This window comes from Panicum virgatum, chromosome 4N, assembly GCF_016808335.1.
Source record: "Panicum virgatum strain AP13 chromosome 4N, P.virgatum_v5, whole genome shotgun sequence".
Lineage (NCBI taxonomy): Eukaryota > Viridiplantae > Streptophyta > Magnoliopsida > Poales > Poaceae > Panicum > Panicum virgatum.
This window is the reverse complement of record NC_053148.1, coordinates 23,482,335-23,497,017: the sequence shown is the minus strand read 5'-3', so window position 1 is coordinate 23,497,017 and position 14,683 is coordinate 23,482,335. Positions and strand designations below refer to the sequence as shown.

Below are 14,683 nucleotides of genomic sequence, written 5' to 3'. Positions count from 1 at the left end.
CCTAAGGGAGCGAAACCCTTCCACCTGACCTAAAGGAAGGGCGCGCGTCCCTCCTGACCTATCGAACGGGCATGCCCTGTCAGGCGGTCAAGATGGATGGAGGAGGAGACACGCCCGGCCCGTAGCGGGGGCCCACCACGACCCGCGGCAAATGGGTCTAACAGTAGTGCAGGCGGACAGGCGACTAGGCGTGCTCTGGTGCCGCCTGCGCTGCCACTATGCAAAGTGGAGCACCACTTCCCAATGCATCCTACGACATAGTACGATGTAAGGTACGGGCCAGATATGCTACATCAGATCGAAGATATCGGCTCGTATCCCACTCCGCAGACCACCAGTCAGGTGGACCCGGCCGCGGAGGGATAGGGTGGCGACGGCAGAGCCAGGGGGGCCCACGACGACCAACAGAGAGCGGGACGATGAAGAAGGGGCCACATGGATTTCTATCTCCTCTCCGTGTCTCTCTCTATCTCTGTCTCTCTATAATTGTACACTATTCTCTCCCCTATCATATAAAGGGTAGAGAATAGCCACAAGAGCCGAGGGACAAACAGAAAAACTGACCAAGCATAGAGCAAGCAATCGGGCTCTGGAGAGCACGAGAGCCAGGGGACGAGTCCCACACACATGCGCACTCTCACTGCTGGGAAAGAGGCAAGCGGAGCTCCGCGCAGCTTCTCGCCGGTGACTGCCCTAACCAGACGGGAACCACACACACTCCAACTTCTCACCGATCTCAGAGACGTAGGAAACCATTCCCTCTTTGGACTGTTTGTAACCCCCTACTACAAATCAGTGCAAGATACACGAGCAGCACGAACTAGACGTAGGGTATTATACCTTCCGACAGCCCGAACTAGTATAAATCCTTGTGTCTTCCTGCGCTGTCATCTGCCCCTAAATGCACATCCACGAAGAATCACTAGCCGGTGCTAAAAAACACCGACACCGACAAAGACCGATCTGAACGGACCTGAGCAGCGATGCTGCAACACACGCCTCTGTTCGCTGCACGTGCTAGTGCTCTTTTGTGTTCGTCCTGAGTTTGCGCCAGCAGGGCCATGTCAAGGTTTTGCACACCAAGGAGGTATTGGTCCTCCCCTTAAGCTATCTGTCCCTCATTTCCCTATGCTAAATAATTCTCTTGTAAATTGTCAGATCCATGCTAAGGCGGAGGTGCTCCCGCTTGCTATAAAGTGAAAGATGAGGTAAGGACACTGGAAGTTTCCGCAAGATGAATAAAAATTCATGTAGAGAGGTTTAAGCGGAGGATCTTTGGTGCTTAGTTTAGCTTTTATATCGCGAACTAGTTGCATTGGCGTGACAGTTTCGTGCCCAGTTTACGTTTCGTGTGATGAACTAGTTGGCATGACAGTTTCATGCTCAGTTTACCTTTTGTTTCATGAGCTAGTTGGCATTCTTTGTTTTCACAAGTTTAAACATTAATATTATTAGGTGATTTCTTGACCCTATTTTTGTTGTGGGTGCAATATTTTGATGGATCACAGAAAATTATTGCATCTGATAGGCCGGTGTGCATATTGGGCCCAATAAGGTGTGTGCAGGGGACCCACATGTCAGTGGCATAGTAGGTACACAGGTGTTGAATGGGGTGATGGGTCGGAGATGAGGAGAGATTGATGGGTTGGGAGAGATGCTATAGATTTTGGAACTGGTTGCACTGATCGGCGAGCCCCATTGCACTGGGGGCCATAGGCCACATGCTTGCTCCAGATTTTGTGTCATGTGAGAGAGACTAAAGTTTTGTACAAGTTGTGACACCCTAGGTGTTTAAAAGGCACAATTAAGCAAATCAAATTAAATTACCATATAAATGTGAGAGCAAGAAGTTAAATAAAGCATTAAAGTTAATTTAAATTCAACCTCACTATTTTGGGTAACTCATGTGAGGGGACAAATCATTTATTTATAACTCAAATCATGATACAAACTGTTAACGCAAAAGATCGACACACCAAGCCCAAGAGCACCGTTCGCCAAGCTCAGACTAACTGCTTCAAACCAAGGCGTGCCAGTCTACTTGACCTATAATCCTCACACAGCGTATTGGCAAGATGTTGCCGATACAAGAAACAATAGATCGGATAGGATAAACGAGCATTAAAGCGATCTACGGAGAATCGGCAAGATGTTGCCGATATAGGTGGCGATAACCGGCTAGATCTAACCGACACGTGCCAAGAAACAATGCAAAAAGCCACGAATGTGTGGGTTTAACCAAATCTAAGCTCACAACAGATCTAATCAGCTCTACAAGATTTAATGCAAAAAACACAAGAGCTGACAGCTGATCAAACGTATTATGAGCAAGATAGGTTTGACAAAAGCTAAAACTACAGGAAAACTTATAGATCTAACAGATATCGGTAAATTGTGAATAGATCTAAATGAAGCAACAATGATGCGCCGGTTGAACTAAAATTTAGATAAATTTAGTAAAATTAAAAACTTACCAGCAAACCAAGTGACTCAAATGTGAGACATCCGTGATCGCCTCGAAAGAAGTCGCAGAAAAAGGGGTGGCGAATTCGCCGAAAAGAAACGTAAAAAGTGCAGGAGATTATAAAGGGTTGTTGTATTGGATGTGTATCAAACATTCTACAATGGCCAAGTGTAACACCCTAATTTAAATTTCAGTATTTAATAATAAATTTAATTGGCTTTATTTAATTTTCTAGGATTTAATTTGCTTAGCCTTTCATTTATAATTTATTTTTGCTTCATAAAGTAATTAAAATTTATTTTAGGGCAAACTTGTTTGTGCATTCATGCTGGTGCATAAATTTTTATTGGTTGAGTGGATAGGGTTTGAATTCAACATTTAGTTCGAATTCATTTAGACTTGAGTTAGTTTGAGAAAAATAAAAGGAAATAGAAAAAAAAGAAGGAAACCAAACCCAGAATCCAGCCCAGCAGCAGCCCAACCCAGTCCGGCCCAAACCTCCTCTTCCTTCCCTGGCGGCTCAACCCGCTCGCCCGCAAGCCCGCTCAGCCAGTGTAGCCCGCGCACGCTCTCTCCCCGCCGCTCAGCCAGCGCACGCCCGCGCGCGCGCTTTCCCTTCCGCTGACAACCGGCCCCCACCTGTCAGCCCGTTTTCGCGCGCCCTCCTTGGCTCACTGACAGAACTGGCCCGCGCATCAGCCGCACCTTTCCCGCACGTAGAGCGCTCGCCCGTTCACCCGCTCGCTCGCTGACTCCGCGGCCCCACCTGTCGGTTCCTCCTTCCCCGACGTGCCCGCGCCCAACGGCCCCCGCTAATCTCGCCGGGATCACGCCCGGGCACGGCACCCCGAGATCCTCGGCCACCTCCTTTAAACGCACCCCGACCCCTCCCTGCGTCTCACCTCTCCATCCCGCAGCCGCCACCGCAACCCTAGCGCCGCCTCCACCCCGCTCCGCCCTGTCCCGCCGCGCAGGGCTCTGCGCCACTGCGAACCCACCACCACGCTGCACCCCAGCCCCTGCAAACCACCGCCAAAGCTCTGCCTCGAGCCCAGGAAGCTCCCCGAGGCCTCCTTCCCCGACCCCGGTCCTCGCCTGCGCTGGAATTTCACCGGAGCACCATCACAGGTAACACGGCCCGCCGCCAGAATTGCTCGCTGCTGTGGAACCATGGACCTCTCTGACCCCTTGTGCTTCTCCCCAGCGACGCCGCGAGTCGAGCCCTGCAGCCCAGACGCCCGGAGGACCACCGCAGCGCCTCGGTCGATGAGCTCCGCCTCCGCTCCGCTGCCGGTCAACGTCACCGTCGACTCTGCCCGGCCTTCCAGCCCGATCTGCACCCTCGGTGAGCACCAGCATCCCCTCCTGGTCCTTTTGCGCTTGTTAGCATCGCCCGTGGCGCACCCTTTTTGCCCAGACCCCGCGCACCGGCAACCCAGCACCGCCGCGCCACGGCGAGCCAACGCTACGCTGCACGATCAGCCCCACAGAGCACATCATCGGGGGTGTCGCGTCTTGCGCGTGTGCCCTGACCCTTTTGCACGCTGAACCCAGCACTAGCACGGCCCGAACACCCCACGCCGGTGGGCTCCCAGCACCCAGAGCCGCTGCCACCGACGCATCCACGCTCCTGAGCCACCCCGAGTCCAGCTGATGCCACGGGTGGATGACGCATGACGCATAGATCCTCCCTGACCCAAATCCTGACCGTTTTGACCCCCGGATGGCCGATTTCGGCCAACTCCGGCGATCCCCGCCGCGAGAACTCGACTCCGGCGACCCAGCGCCACTGCCCGCGTTCCCTTCGCCCCGAGCCAACGGATCTTGATCCAACGGCCAGAAACACCCGAGCCCGAGTCAATCCAAGCGGATAATGGTCAGCCCTGGTGTTTTTGCTAAAGAGACCTCGGACTTTTGCAGAATCAACCCGCAGCCCTAGACAGTTCAAAAGAATTTCCAGATCAGCCCAGTTTTTAACGTTTAGGCCCCTGACCTTTTTAAAAATAGAACCCGCAGTCCTGGCAGGTCAGTTTTACGTGTTAACCCTTAGAACTAAGGTTTAATTACATTTTAGTCCCTAGTTTTTGCGCAGAAGCCCCTGGAACCCTAGTTTTCTCGCAGTTTAGTCCTTAAACCTTGTTTTAGCCCTAGATTTCGCGTTCTAGCTCCGTTTTAGGTGTTCTTTATGTCCACGCGATCGTTGTAACGCGTAGAATAGTTCTAGACCAGTTTTGTTTGCTATTTTTCTATATTGTTGTACTGTTTCTTAGCTTTTGCCTTTGTTTGCATGTATGTGTATGTTCTGGACTTTGTTTTGGCATTGCGATCGTGAGTAGATGTTGAGCAGTTGGAGGAGTACCAGGAGCCACCCTCAGCGGGACAATTCGAGCAGTAGGAGCAGTTTGAGGAAGGCAAGTATAATATGAACACCACCTATCACTATTAAATACATTTTCATACTGCATTTTAATATTGTATGCCTATAAGGACTTTCCTAGCCACTTTATATCCTTTATATATATCCCTTGGGTTGCATTTTGGTTTGTTGTGCTAGGTGCCGCGCTATAACACACTTGGTCCTTTTTAATTAATTTGATTAATGGTATATGCAACTTAATTCTGAGAGTGACCCTTTGTGTTCTGTGCTTGAGTGGCTCACGTCTCGTTAAAATTAGTTTTTCTAGAAACATGGTTTAGGGGGCCAGCACGGTGCTTAGTGCTGGGTTGGCCACTCTCCATAAGGACCGGTTCATAGAGCGATAACCTGGGACAACAGCGTTACCACAAGACTGGAATGGGACGGTCTTAGCTTACTAATTAGGTCATTTTGGTTCGGGAGTAACTTACCGACGGGGCAAGAGGGGGGGGGGGGCGAGCTTCAATGGTCCCTGCGCTATGAGGCTTAGTTTGTGTTATCTTGTACCCCCTCCAGGTGGACCCCATCATTGCGGAGCCTGAATCCTTAGCGGTTACACCTTACCAACGTGGTCCTTTGTAGCGGCCTCGTAGTGAGTTTGCTAGTCATCTCACCTACGGAAGTGTGATGAACAACTAGCGTAGCTCACGACTTGTGGGTAAAGATGTACAACCTCTGCAGAGTGTAAAACTGGTATACTAGCCGTGCTCACGGTTATGAGCGGCCCAGATCCTCCTTTTGATTAGTGGGGTTATCTTCCTTTGATTAGGGGGGTTCCCTGGGTGGTTTTGTTTGGTTCTCAGTAGTTCATAATTAATTCTGAATAATTACAATGTAACTGGGGTATGGTAACTCATCAACTTGTAGTAAATAGCTTTAATAAAATTTTGCCAAGATTAAAAGCTAATGCAGTTGAGTCAGCCAACCTTAGAGCCTCATAGTTTGTGTTATACTTGTTGAGTACAAGTTGTGTACTCATTCTTGCCCACTCTACTCTTTTTTCCTTGTTCTTTTTGGGGATACTCTACTGCTGCTCAGTTCCTGCCGACACGGAGGAGTTCACCCGGAGCTACTAGGAGTACGAGGACTTCTAGGCTGTCGTCTCCCAGTCGACGTCCCTGTGGCGCCCATATATTCAAAGTTTCGTACTGTTTTACGCTTCCGCATATTTGTATCAGACATTTTGTCATTTATGTAATAAATAACATTGGTACTCGCTTTATTATATCTTTTTACGTGATATGTGCTGTGATATACTGTTCATTCTGTTGTATATACGTGTGACTTGATCCTGGCACGTATATGATTGCTCGGTTTATGTCCTTTTATAAACCGGGTGTTACACCAAGGATACATATTTATACCCTGCGCTAACCGAGTCCTAGCCGATCACGGCAAATACATCCTTGATGCAAAAGAAAAACTAATTGCAAACAAGAACTTTCCTTCTAAACTAGAGTTCACAAAACATGGTCAATCTTATCTTCCCGCCGGTCAACAGAATCTTCAATCGGCAACAAACCATCCACCGATCCCGTTACCAGATTTGCCTTTGTCTTCCCAAATCAGTAATTTCCTTTTTTATCTTGACACGTGTAAAAAAACAGCATCAACACATGGCCCCAGTTTCGGAGTGATATACATCTTTACTCCGAAATTCTCTCTCGTCATGATTATCTTCCCAAACAGTCATTTCAAACGGTGCTTCACCTAGATCGTCGTATCCAGTGCAGGTGACGCATTTAACCTCAAGTCTTTCTTTCAGGGGTGTATTCTATAAATATAGTAGTGCGCTCCCCTTTTCTTCTCTACCGGCCTTCACCCACAGCCAAGTCTTTCTCTCTCCTCAAGAACTCATCTGCTCCGCCGCCCTCCAGATCCGAGCGAACTCTCCTCCGAGCACTACCACCACTTCAAGGTTTCGCCGATGGCTTCCATCTCCGAGATTTCCCAAGTATGCAGCTTATAGCTTTCTGCATCTTCTTCTTTTTCTGTCATTTTCCTTAGGCTCTTAGGAACGAGATCATCATTCCCCTCTCCGACCAACCCAGAATGATTTGCTTAGGTCCTATGGGTAATCCAGATCCAACCAGTTTGATCAATCTGGAAACTAGCAGAATCCCCCTTAAGGCCTCTAATATGAACTCAAATTGGTCCCAAACTTTCAGATTTTGGCCAAATATCAACCCCGGGTGGAGAAATTGGTTCCGTAGACTAGCGGACACCTACCGAGAAGATTGGGAGTAGTATGATACTGGCCAGTGCCTGAATCTGTCCTTATCTAAAATGTTCATAAATGAGTCGGTGCTCATATCAGCTTCCTTTTTCTGGTCTGACGCCATGAATGCCTTTCAGTTCGGCCATGGCCTGATGACGCCCACCTTGTTAGATGTTCTGATGCTGTCTGGCTTGAACATCTCCGCCTCTGATCGATCCTTCACCTTCCTGGACAAAGCCTCTTTCAAAATAGAGACCAGAACCATCGGCGGACGGGAACGTTATGTCACTAAGAATACGAAGACCAGTTCAGTATCAGTCAGAGAGCACACATCTTTCCTTAACATGTGGCCTGAGAAATTTATTTTCTGTAGAAAGCTGTCGGCCTGACGAACAATACTCTGAAGATGGCCGAAACCTTAGTCGATGGAAACCCGATCCCTCTTGGCAAACACCTCCTTGGATTAGTATACCATTTACTCCATCAAGTATCGGTCAAACTTAGGACCGATCAACCGATATCCAACCTCGGGGGTCCTTGGTAGTTTATCCAGTTGTGGCTCAACATGTATATGCACCGGAATATGGGAATCAATCTGAAAGAAATGACCTTTCCCTCGGAGGAATTTGCTGAGGGAGAAGATATGGTTACCCGCCGATGCACTTCCTTTGTGAAGCTGCTATAATGATTGCCAATGACCCTGACGTCTTTGGCACAACCGATTTCTTCAAATGCTTCTATATTGGGTTTACTGAAGACTCCACCATCTAGTTTCCATACCATGATGATGACAAGGATTATGAAAACCCATTCAAGATCCAACTTGACTCTTGGAGAGATGATGAGTATGGCACAAGCAGCATGAAAGAAATAATCACCCCCAGAATTTTGCCTGCCAACTTCACATCCGGATGGGATACACCCAGTTTCGAGTTCTACTATCCATCAGTAGTAGCTAGGCAACTGGGATTTGTCTAGGTGCCACCTCTCCCCTACTTCGCTGACAGAATCCAGACTAGAGACACTGCCAATGACGCTCTCTCCTACAATCGGCTGAAGAACTTGGAACCCAGCATCGATATAGTACAACTTGCCGATTGGAAAATCACATCCTTCACCACTGTTCCATTCGCCCGATGGTGGTCAGAGTGGCTGGAACATATCTTTTGTGAATCAGTAAAAATCTATTGCATCGCTCTGAACAAAGATTACCAAGGAACCAATGATGAGGTATGTATAAAAAACTATCTTTTAGATTTCTCAATCCATAACACCCCTTTTCGCACTTCTCTAACAATTATACCAACAGGCTGAGAGTACTACTCCCCCAACTATCAACAGAAGCGGCCAGCCGATCAACTACACTCAACCAACCAACAAACCACACATCGGCTTCGGTGCACCGTCTCTTGCTGACGTCGTTGCGGGGAGAAAACGCAAAATCACCAGTACCAAAACACTAGCCCACAAAACACAAGGCTCCTCCAGTCAAGCCTTGGCCATCACATCGGCACCTCATGCCGATGTGTCAATAGATGCCCCCTCTTCTCCGTCAGAAGGTAATACTTTTAATCTAACTTTCAATTATTATCCTTGTTCTATTTTCTAATGACGTCACCAACCGGCATTCTTAAGATGCAGCTGCCAATCAAACCATCGGGGCAGATGAAGAAGATATCCCAGAAACCACCGCATAGACATCTCCAACCGTCTAGGTAACCAGCTTCTCTTAATTATCTGCTCGTAATCATTCACAACTTTTTCTGACATTATCTAAAATGTGTGTTCTTTCAACTCTGTTAGATACAACGATTAGCTTCCAAGAGACCCAGAATGACTTCTCCATTGGCTCAGGTAACATCTTCAATTTTCTTTCTAATCCCAATTGTTATTCCTTCTTAACTAATCCTTTGTAATTCAGCAAACATCAATCGGCATACAGGAGCCATCGATTGTACCTCAAGACGTCCCCGCCGATTCTAGTGCACTGACAACTGTTGACGGTCGTTAAGTGCGAAATATGACCGTCAACTCTACTCATAAAAGAAGGAAAACCATACCTCTTACTAACATATTTGTATCACTAACCTAGCACCACAGTTGTTTTCGAAGATTTATGTTTTCAGGAGCACAAATCCGGAATAAGAAGAAAACACGAAGAATACGCAGACAATGTCCCAGAAGATCGCATCCTGGGTAACACATGCAAAAGAGGCCCACTTGACAGACCAAACCGACCAACAAAGCCCGGTACTGACGTACCAACACCAGGGCCCACCAGGCAGTGTACCAGAAAAGGACGGTGGGTAGAGGCGGCAAGGTGGGGCCGGCCGAACCAGGGGTTCGGCCGAACCCCCCCTGAAGCCCGTCCAGGTGCATTTTGGGGGAAGCTTCCTCTGATCCTCCTGAAGTCGGTGGCCAATGTTTCCATACAAGGAGATGGCGAGAACTGACCTCTCAAGCTATAAAAGGGGCCTCTCCTCTCTCACACCACACACACCACTTGAAGGCCTCTTTCTCACACTCTCTTGTGACTTGAGCTCCTGAGGGTAGTGGAGCTAAGCAAGTACTTCATCTCTTTAGCGAATCCAGTCATCCTCGGGGTCGGCGAGCAATCCTTGGCCTCTAGTATGGCTTTGTATCCTGACTTTCGTTATGCTATTCATATTGAGTTCGTTATTGTTTATCTTGTTATGTTCGTAGCTTGCTTAGCCTTGATCTGTGCCTTACCAAGTTATACTAGTTGCTTGCTTAGACCAGATGATCTGGGTAAGGATATCGGTTCATTGTGCTTTTGGGCTTGGCTTAGCATCTTACCTATCCATCCGAAGGGTGGGGGATCCGGGGGTGCTAGCGTAGAGACCTCATATGCGGGCATGGTGCCCGGGTATGCGGGATCCCTCGGATATGACGGTGCTCCACGGTGTGACTGGTGTAGACCGCAGGTGGTGACAGCCATGTCTGTCCGCCGGGAAGCTGCTTCTCGGTTAGCGTACTCCCTAACATTTGGGTATCGTGTAGGAGTTCATGCAAGGATGAAACGGGACTGGATGTTCTCCAGTGCAGGTCATTCTCCCCGATGTCCCTAATTTCCCGGCACCTGCAGCTCTAAGCATGTGGCTAACATAACTTATCTGCTAGCATGAATAGTATATTAGGATCTGTGCCTATGCTCCCACTAACCTTAGGTGTGCTTGTTTATTCTTTATTCATGAGAGTTGGCTGTTCTGTGTGTGTCACATTACCCTTGATTATCCTTTATTTATCATTTACCCCTGTGTAGTCAGTAGTCTGCACCTTACTTCATAATGTCATGGTTATGGAACTAGTAAATATCTTTACACAACCTCGCCATCCCTTGGGAAAATATAAATAACGATACCCTGAATACTTGTGGGTGAAATGCTACAACGGTATATCCGTGCACTTGCGGATCTTTCTGTAAATGTTAAGACGTACCAACACGGCATTTCTGGCGCCGTTGCTAGGGACACCCCCGTTCCTAGTGATTGCGCTAAGAAATGTCAATAAGCATTTCTAGCGCCGTTGCTGGGGATGGCACTAGGTGTAACGATTTTACTAAGCACATAAACTAGGCAATATGAGTAAGAGGTAGCTACTGCTTATACAGGCTAATGTGTTTATCTTTTTGTTTTCTCCTGATTGGGTGAAAATAGGGTAGTGTATGTCTAGCTTCTCCTTGCCGATAAACTTCGTTGAAAATCCCGAGAAGCTCGTGAGAAGGATCCGACCTCGCGTTGTCCCTCCTCCGCTCTCGCAGTCGACAAGTGAGCCAGCTTCCCAAGCACCATCAACAATCACCGAACCCATGGCTGAGAAGACTCTCCGCGACTTCTCCGTCCCCTCAGCTGCCAATGTGGCAACTGGACCCAATGTTGATGTTGGGGACGTGAACTTTGAGCTGAAGTCCAGCCTCATAAACATGGTGCAGGCTAGCCCATTCTATGGCAAGCTAAATGAGGATGCCAATGCCCATCTGTAGAACTTTTTGGAGTTATGCAAGACCGTAACCATACGGGGCGTTACGGCTGACGCCATCAGGCTCCGCCTGTTTCCCTTCTCCCTTCTGGGAAAAGCAAAACAACGGTTTTATCAAAACAAGGAAGCCGTCAGCACGTAGGACAAATGTTCCACGACATTCCTCGCCAAATTCTTCCTGTTGGGCAAAACAAATGCCCTACGTGGAAGAATTTAAAGTTTCCACCAGACAGGGATGGAATCCATCCCAGAAGCTTGGGAGAGACTTCAAGAATACATACTCGCCTGTCCTCATCATGGGATGGACGAGTGGCTCATGCTCCAAAGCTTCTACAATGGGCTAACGACAACATCCAGAGCCCATCTTGATGCTGCTGCTGGAGGAGCCTATCTAGACCTGACAATTACCAAGGCTACGGCCTTGACAGAAAAGATGGTCTCCAACTAGGGCTGGAACGAGGAGCATTCCCAGCCTAGAACAAAGGGCGGAATGCATGCGGTCAAGGAGACGGACATGCTCGCCGCCAAGCTGGACCTCCTACTGAAGAAACTTGATGAAGGGAACCGGTCACAGATGCCTGCTCCCGTCCATGACATGAATTCGTACTTATCGTGCGAGGTTTGTGGTGATGGTGGACACTCAGGGAATAACTGCCCCGAGACCTGAGAAGACGCAGCCTACGTCAACAACAACAACACCGGATTCCGTCCACAAGGAGGCTAGGGGTGGGGTCAATCACGCCCACCATTCCAAGGAGGAGGTAACAATTTAAACTCAAATTTCAATTCGAATTTCAAACCAACCCTCCTTGAGAGATCTAGTTTTTGGCCAAGCTAAAATCAACGAATCTCTAAACAAAATGCTTGCGGGCAATGATAAAATTTTGGAAAGTATAAATGCAAAAGTTGAAACTCTTTCTTCTACTCTTAAAAACCAACTAAGTTTCAACAAAATGTTAGAAACACAACTGGCTCTTATTCCTGCTGCTATTCCTGTCTCTGAGTTCGGGAAGATTTCGGGGCAACCCGAATCTCCCATTGAAACTGCAAATATGGTGTCTACCGGGTGGGGCAATCTGGGGGACACTGCTGGGCGCGCGTTCACCGCCAATGAATGAAATCCCCTCTAGTATACTGTTCTTTTTCTTCCTTGCTACTTCTTCTTCCACCACCTCACCGGAGCTCGCCCCCGCTGCCGGCGCCGCCCTGCCCGTCTTCGGCGGCTCACGCCGCCGGATCCACCGTCGCCGTCTCGACCTCCACCACCCTAACTAATCGCCGGAGCTCGCCCCCGCCGCCGCCGCCGCCGTCTCGACCTCCCTCATCACCTCCGTCTCGACCTCCCTCATCGCTGTAGCTCGCACCCGCCTTGAACCTGCCCAACCGCCGTCCCCCACCGCCCGGCAGGTGGCGCCCCCACCGCCGTGCCTCGCCGCCCCCAGCCTCCTTCTCTAGCCGGGGAACTCCGGCGACCCCAACAACCCAAAACAAGAAGGCCGCCGCCTCCCACCGCAACCCATAGCCGGCAGCGACCTTGCCACCGACCGGCCCGCCCACCTCCAGCCCAGGTGTTTGCCGCTAGCATTAGTGGTGCGCGCGCTCTCTATAAGGAAAGTGGGGGCAATCTTCCCCGGCAAATTTCTCGCACTAACCATGCAGGAAGAACCACGCATCCAAGGATGAATGCGTGGGGCGGGCTGATAGCGAAACTACATGGAGACCCAGGGGTGCCCATGATTAGCTGTTCCATCTTCGACCAATCCTATAGACGGGCCCTCTGCGACATTGGGTCAAGCATACACATCATGCCCAAGGTAATCTTTGAACAATTATAGTACCCTGCTCTTTCCCATACCTGTATGTTCGTACAGCTTCTAGATTCCACAGTCCGACATCCCGGAGGGATAGTTGAAAACATCTATGTACAAATCAGGAACTGCTTCATCCTCGCCGACTTCGTCGTCCTCAACATGGAAGGGGACCTGGGACTAGATCTTATTCTCGGACGTCTCTTCCTGAATATTGTGAAGGCTAGGATCGATGTCGGATCTGGAGAAGTCCATTTCTGCATCTGGGTCGACGACATATTCTTTAAATTCCTCTACAGGAAGGAGCTGAAGTTCGTGATCTAGCAGGCTCACGATGGGAGTCCACTTTGGGGTGCACCTGAACCCCAGCCAGAAGAACCTATGACCACACGATCAAAGAAAAGACGCGCCAAGAAGTTGTGGCGTAAGGTCGCAAGTTCGTCCATGTCCAATTCTCCAAGACAAGCCAAACAATTGTAATCAAAGCAGGAGAAAGGTCCCACTTGTCAGACTCAAAACGACGAGCCCTTGCCGAAGGTAAATTAGTACGTATCTCATATTTACTTTTCACCATTTTGCTTTTCTCGACTTCTTCAATTTTTTCCACTGCATATTTGAATTTTCAAAACGCTCATGCATGCTAGAAACTTTCTAGCACTTTTTTTGTTTTTCACAAAAATCCAAAAAAATATTTCCGAGCATTAAAAATCCTTAGAAAAAAATAATTTTGAACATCTTTCGAAGCAAAGTTTGGCCGGGCACCCAAAGTTTCAAAACTTATAGCCGTTAGGGAGCCCCTAGGCCCTGGCTATCAGCTAGTGGGCCCACAGGGGGGCCGGCCGAACACTAGGGTTGGCCGACCCCACCTGGCAAGGACTCCTTGCCACTTTTTTCCAACAACTAGTCATCATTGTGCTCATCTCCTAGCCATTGTGCCCGGCAATTCTCTCTTTAAATAGAGGCCGAGAGGTGGGTGCTGAGCTCTCACACTCAACTCTCATTCACTCACTCTCTCTCAAACTTTGCTCTCGGGTTTCCATTGGATTTTTTCTCAAGATTTGATTTCAAGAGACCTCGCTTTCTCATTTCTTTGATGCAAGAAAGAAGGAGCAACTCGCGGGTAAGAGCGTTCATTTCGGTTTCACTAACATAACCCGTTTCGAGTTGCACGTATATTTCCCATCATGAAAGTTTTAGGGCGGAAGGTCTTCGGTGCATTCAAGAAGATGACGGGTGGAAGTTCATCCCGTTCTCAGGGTGGCTCAAGCTTGTACACACCCGAACCTACGCCTACACCAAGCATGATGGACTACGAGGAAGAAGAACAATACGAAGAGATGCAAGCCAAACTGGAAGCCGAGGTCATAGAGATTGATGCGGAAGATGCCCCGTACCTCGACTTGCAGGCTGATCGTGAATGACAAGGCTACGCCATCCTCAAGAACCGAAGCTTCGTCCACACCCGAGCGTTCGATCCAGACCTCCTCATCAAAAGAGGTATGTACGAAGACTTCTCTAACGTTTGGCATGCAATTGGATGGGATAACTTCATTCCCGTTGAGGAGTATGGTTCTCGACTCATCACCATCCAATTTCTTAGCACTCTTCGGGAGGTGGAAAATGGGGTTTATTTTCGAATTTTCGGGAAAGAGTATTTGCTTTCTTAGAAAACTTTTGCCGTCCACCTCGATTTCAATAAACGTTGGCCAATTTCTCTCGATCAAGCTTGCCGCGGTTTTAATCGTCATGAATTTTGGGGCCAGATTTCTGGTCAAGTT

The 14,683-nt window shown here is 48.7% G+C and overlaps 1 non-coding gene across 1 annotated transcript; it reads right to left on the bottom strand.

Moving 5' to 3' along the window:
• Positions 1-11,293: 11,293 nt before the first annotated feature.
• LOC120671659 lies at positions 11,294-11,400 on the bottom strand. The gene has a single exon (XR_005673758.1). It is a non-coding gene; the product is annotated as a small nucleolar RNA R71 (small nucleolar RNA).
• Between the last annotated feature and the right edge of the window lie 3,283 nt (positions 11,401-14,683).